Source organism: Typopeltis vanoorti, chromosome 9 (genome assembly GCF_054136105.1).
Source record: "Typopeltis vanoorti isolate ZY-2024b chromosome 9, IOZ_Tvanoo_1.0, whole genome shotgun sequence".
NCBI classification, from domain to species: domain Eukaryota; kingdom Metazoa; phylum Arthropoda; class Arachnida; order Uropygi; family Thelyphonidae; genus Typopeltis; species Typopeltis vanoorti.
In genome coordinates, this window is record NC_143557.1 from 138664797 (window position 1) to 138671324 (window position 6528).

At 35.2% G+C, this 6528-nt stretch overlaps 1 non-coding gene across 1 annotated transcript; it reads left to right on the forward strand.

Moving 5' to 3' along the window:
- Nucleotides 1-2682: 2682 nt before the first annotated feature.
- TRNAQ-UUG (transfer RNA glutamine (anticodon UUG)) lies at nt 2683-2754 on the forward strand. Its single transcript has one exon. It is a non-coding gene; the product is annotated as a tRNA-Gln (tRNA).
- The last annotated feature ends 3774 nt before the right edge of the window (nt 2755-6528 follow it).

Here is a 6528-nt window from a genome sequence, read left to right on the forward strand (position 1 = left end):
ATTAAATTCAGATTTCGATTTTTACTTGTTGTTGTAATGCATTCTTTAGAGTAAGCTTTAAGAAATATTACACTTGCACATTTATGACAATGAAGAGGTTGTTGAGTCAAGTTAAACACATGTTAAATACCCAGTTTGCATAAGAATACAAAGGAGAGAGAAATTTTTGTACTTAAAAATTTTTAATGAATAATATCAATATAAATGAATATTGCGGGAGTTGCAGTGTTTACGTTCCGAAACTCCTGGCAACCATCTCGGTCTAAACACTTATCGACACCATGCAGGACTTAATTCCAAGACGAGAGCCCGTGCGCACACTCACACATACACACACACATACATCCGCAGACGTTTTTTGCACAGAAGCTAGCCGAACTCTGATCTCTCCTGAACAACAACAAACAAACCTCCCACGTATATCGGAAAAGAACTAATCCACATTGTTGCCGATCTCCCGAAATATAAACCTTAAATCGTCATAAGCATGACGTCCGTTATGAACGTTATAAGCAGCAGGCTAGAATAGTCACAACTGTTTTACGGAAAGCAAAGTCTGATTATGAAAAGAAACTGGCTCTGCGCGCTAAAGACAACCCACAAGAATTCTATTGATATGCTGCAAGTAAAAGAAAGAATGAACATAAAAGAATAGCTCTTCTAAATCCAGATGACGTGAGGGTTACAGATGCAGAAAAGGTTGTTCAGCTAATGAGTGCCCATTTTATTAAAAGCTATCAACCTAGTGAACGTAACATTGAGCTCACTGTTACTTCTTCACTAGATGAAGAAACGCAGGTGTGCGAGGAAGAGGTATTAGAGCTGTTGCACGAACTGAATAAGAATTCAGCAATAGGGACTGATGGAATATCAGCACGTGTGCTAAAAGAGTGTTCAGCTGTACCGGCCATTCCTTTGACCAGGATGTTTAATATGAGTCTCAGAACAGGGAAGAGTCCACAGGAATGGAAGGAATGTATGGTAATTCCATTGCACAAGGGTGGCGCAAAGACCGATGTATCCAACTATCGACCAATTAGCATCTCAGGAGTGGTGGTGAAGAACTGGTCAGGGCTCGCATTCAGAAATGGGTTGAAAGTGAATCTCTACTTTGCAATGAGCAATATGGGTTTACTAAGGGAAGGTCATGTTTTAGCATTTTCTCACATTCTAGAACAATGTTACCATTGAACTAGAAAAGGGGAATGGATACACTATGACACTTTTGGATTTTGCTAAGTCTTTTAACAGAATACAACATGGCAGACCGCTGCATAAATTGGAGAAAATGGGTTTGGGTTATACAATATTAGCATGGATAAGAGGATGGCTGACTGACAGATATCAAAAAGTGGTATACGGGGGGATCTGAGTCTGCAAGGTTTAAGGTAACAAGTGGTGTACCACAAGGATCAGTGCTTGGTCCACTGTTATTCAATCTCTACATTAATGATATTGGGAAGGAATGCCATTGGATGTTGTGAGTACAAGCAGCGTGAATGAATTCAAGATTAAGTATGATAGCTGGTGTGTGTTTGTAGTATGGGCCTCCCTCGATAAGTCTCTGACTCCCTGGAGGTCTCTCTTAATAATAATAATAATAATAATAATAATACAATCAGTTCTTTTAGTTCCAACACCATCTTTCTCTAGATGGACACGTACGCGTGCGCATCCCTGCATGTGCGTGTGAATGAATCTCTCATCCTACGGCAGTAGTGAATATCAGACTTCTCAAACATAAGCCTACTTCCCAACACACAATCGAACAAATAAACAATAACTAACCGGCGTCATCCTCAGATAAGCTTCCCAAAAAGCTTCGAGGATTCAGGTTGAGACATTATATCTCAACCGAGATCAACAGGAAGAAAAGAACAAAAAATGAAAGAAAAAAATGAAAAAAATCCATACATTACATTGAAGTGTTGTAGTTACAGCACCTAAATACATTAAAGCGAAAATCGTAAATGTATGTAATTTATTGTTATTGTATAAATACCGTAAAAAATGTAATCTTATTCAACTGCAACTATAAATGACCGATTACAGTAACTATTATTAAAACATTATGCAGGGGGGGGAAGAAAAATTTGAATGAAACAAAAACAGACCAATATGTGTTGTAAACGCATAATATATAATCAGAATTTTATTTTAAAAAATTATTGAATTGTTTATGGAAATATAATGTGGAAAATGAACCATAATCTGCAGCATTTAATTACTGAACTTTGTAAAATAACATGGTGGAATGTCACTTAAGACGATTATTGTATTTATGTAAATATTTTTGAGATCAGTAAAAAATATTATTATTATTCAATTCACTCGGTCGATACACAGTCAATACAAGGTATCATTCAATTCGCATTTGACTGATAACACAGAGCAATTCATATTCTACCCAAAAAATCTAAGAATAATCTGTCAGGTGGTGTTGTAAAACGTAGACTGTTCCAAGTAATTATGGAGCAGTCTAATATCACCCAAATTCGGAGGGCGGTGGCGGCTTGTATCTTTCGGGTCAGCTGTCTCACTGATGATGTAAGTGACTCAGCTTACATAACCTTCAGAATCGTACAGAAAGATATCACCCTTGAGATTAAGCAGTTATTAAAAGGTAGTACAGAAGTTAAGTTGGTTTAATCAATTGCATTTTTAAAAGAAATGGTATTGAGAGGTTCCATGGTGTAATGGTTAGCACTCTGGACTTTGAATCCAGCAATCCGAGTTCAAATCTCGGTGGAACCTTGATTTGATTTTTTTTTTCATTGAATGAATTTATTTATTCTTATTAGTCATTTATTCTTTTCATCTCTTTAAAAATCTTTCTTTTACATTAGTTACTGTTTTGTACAGAGCTATGGCTTCGCATGTACTTCTGTGGGTTTTTAAAGTTATTACTAAACATTATTTTCAAAATTATTAATTATTGTATTAATAATAATACTCGACTCCTTTTAAAGGCTCTGTGTAATACACTCCTGTAGTTAAACATTTATTTAAAACAATGCATTTAAATGAGAGAAGCTAGTGTTCTCTTTAGTGCAGTTAGATGACGTATGTCGTAACTGATACAGAAATATATTTTTTGAAAAAATTTAAAAAGAATAAAAATTAGAGAGGACAATCTATCGAAATATAAATTCATTGAGAATAAGCTATAGTTCACTGAAAAAGAGATATGTACAGCCCGGTTTCACAGAGATTTGAATTCGGATCACTGTATTTAAAGGCCAAAATGCTAACTATTACACTATGCAATTATCGCTTTCGTACTATCATCTCCATTCTGTCCTATCACTGTTGCCAAGCTTTTGAGTGTCATGCATTGCATTTTTTTTTTTTTTTTACTTGCATTCCTGTTTGTCAGCAAACCATTTTTATTGACATGTTTAATAAACCTTATCGACGGTATATTTATATCAAGATGAGGTACTTCGCATGAAACACGTGGCATCGCCAAAATTGTCCGAAACGAAAAACAAGCGAATGACAATTTTATTCAAATTCAAGTTTACAAGGTTCGCAACGGATGAGAAGGTGAAAATTATTACACCATGCGATGAGCGAAGCACGCGCAACACATGCAGATCTGTTGATTTGACTGTCGTATAATGATTTCCTAAATTACTAATGAGAATTCTGTCACGCGGGATATACCCCAAGTAGGATATCCGAAAATAATATCGTAAGATGCCATCTTGTTAGGACGGTTTCTCGATGCTGAAGTCTATTGAAACATTGTCAGGGCTAATCCAAAGTCTTTTCCCCGACCAACGGAATGAATAGCGCAACACCTCTTATTCATGCAGTGAAGTGCTCGATAATGAAACCCCACCCCTTGCAGATGTTCATTGCTAAAAAGTCTAAATTTCTCAGTGTAAATACTTCAAATCTTTCAACAGTAATATGAAGAAATTGTTCCTATCTGGTGCTTGCTCGCCTACTGTATTAGTATTGTTAGGGGCGGCTCGTGCATAGGCACTGAAGAACTGCAGCACCCCAATTTTTCTCGATATATAAATATATTTATTAATTTATTTATATTTGCTTGTAATATTTAATTTTATTATCAACAATTCCATACAATTCTCTTATTTTGTATAAAAAATAACAATAATAATAATAATAATAATAATAATAATAATCACCACATTTCCACTGTGGTGATTCCCTTCTTCAAGTCAATTTCTTATCAAATAGCCAGAATACTAAAAGCCCACAACATCAGAGTGATCTTGAATCCAACCACCAGCATCAAACATTTTTTTAGGATCACCAAAAGACAATGTGCCATTCTACAAATATCCAGGAGTATACCACATTCCTTTCTCCTGTGGTCTCGCCTACATCGGACAAACTTCACGTAGTTTGGAGATCAGACAGAGAGAGCACGTTGGTGATGTAAACCATAACAGAAGTATTTCTTCCGGCTTAGCACATTTTCTATACGTCTAACCACACGATAGAGTGGCAAAATAGCTCCATGTCATATTTAGACGACGATTATAGACATCGTTTATTCAAGGAAACCTCAACAGAAACCAGGATACTATTCTTAACAGTTCATGGAAAAACCTCATCCTCTCTCTAAATCCATCTGAACTACAGCTAGCTAGTAATCACATTATGCGTTTACAACAAACACGCATGCGTGATAATGATTAAGAATAATAAGTCCACTCAGTTTCTGTCACGCGAAGTGCAACCTCAGCTACTAGAGTGTTTACAACGTTTTTATGTTCCTTTCAATTTGCATTTGCTAGTATTTTTTATGCTTTACCGTCAACGCCTTGAAAAAGCTAGACAGTTTGCTAGCGAAACTCGTAGGCAAAGAATGTTAAAATATTTGTATGTGGTTTTAAACAATAAGTTTTTTATGCTTAATTCATATTTATGCCAGTCAAACATCCAAAAATATTCTTTGCTTTGGGATGTGGAGGCTGCTTTTGGAAACAGTAGCAAAATGATACTCTTGTCTTTGCTTTAGGTTGTTTTGGTTTTGCATTCTCTTAAATAACACCATTCCCAAAAGGAAACGTGATGGGCCTTTCCATAGATGGAATACACTAATTTTGCTTTTACTGTTCTTCTTTTTTTTTTTCTTTTTTTCATTCGTGGCTATACTAATAAGGTAAAGCGTTTTAAGAGAATGAGACCTAGCCCATTCCTGAAATTAAAATCCATGGTAATAAACAGAAGCAGAGAAAGAAGATTTAAAATATAATTAATATATAGCTGTTATACACAAAATACAAATGGAATTTCTCTTTTAATTAAAATGTCATTGATGCTCTAGAAAGTAATGAACCCTAAATTTTTATGTATTTGGATATTAATGGTATAATATTATGCGTGTCAACTAAGGGCTTGTGCCATATATATCTGTGCAATGTCATCCACATCACATGATTCGTCACAGGCAATGGAGAATCCTGTGTTGAATTTAGATCTGTGACCTGCTGATTTGTTATATCTTCTGCCATTCGTATAGTTCTGTCCCTTACAATCTTAGCAGATAATGGCATGTCTTTTATTTTTGTAATTATTTCCGCTTTGTTTTTAAAATCGCAGAAAAGATATACCGGACATTTTAATAAAACATTCTTTCACATATTCGCCGTCCGTAAAATGTTTTCCTCGTTTAACAACTTCTTGAACGGCCACAAAACTAGCAATAGTTGTATTTCTTTCTTTTATCCATTTGGAAAATGAACATTTAGTTAGATTTACTTTGCGTTGCAACCTTTTTTCTTTCATCTGCCCGTGGATATGCTTTGTCAAATGTATCGTGTTTATTTAAAAAATGTCTTTGTATATTTGATTTTTTATTATTTGAAAGCTTTTTATGGCATATTAAACACATTGGAAATCCTGCTGTATTTGCTACAAATGCGTAGATTTCGGTCCATTCACTTTTAAACTCCCGTGATTTTTTGTTCTATCTTTCTCTTCTTTGCTGACATTTTAAATACTATAAAAATATTTTTATTTTGTTAATATTTAATTGAATGTTACAATATTCACGTTACCTAACACAATCACCAGTAAATAAAAGCACGGCAACTTCCACTACAAAACCTTTACTTATTTTAACAAAGCGAGCAGATTTACATGCCACACTATATGCGAAGACAATGGCACGTTCAGACAGGCAAGAGCTACATGTGCTAGCCTAGCGTAACGTCATAAATGTGTCCGAGCCAACTGGTCGATCGTAGCGCTACCGTAGCCATCGCCATTCGCTACAAATTAATTTAATTTGTAGCGATTAAGCGCTCCGCCTGGCTGATCATTTGACCTTCAAAATATTTCTTTTTACTTCTATGTTTAGATAGATCGTTTAATAACGAAAAGAGCCGCAATTATTCATTCAAAGAGGCGCATGCCGACCCCTGGTCTACACCATTAAATTGTCTCCATTTCGTCAATAAGATTGTCATGTTTACCGATAACTGTAATATTAACTAGTGTAGCGATTATCAATTCTTTTAGAAGTTTATCTTTGTTATTGACAACTGT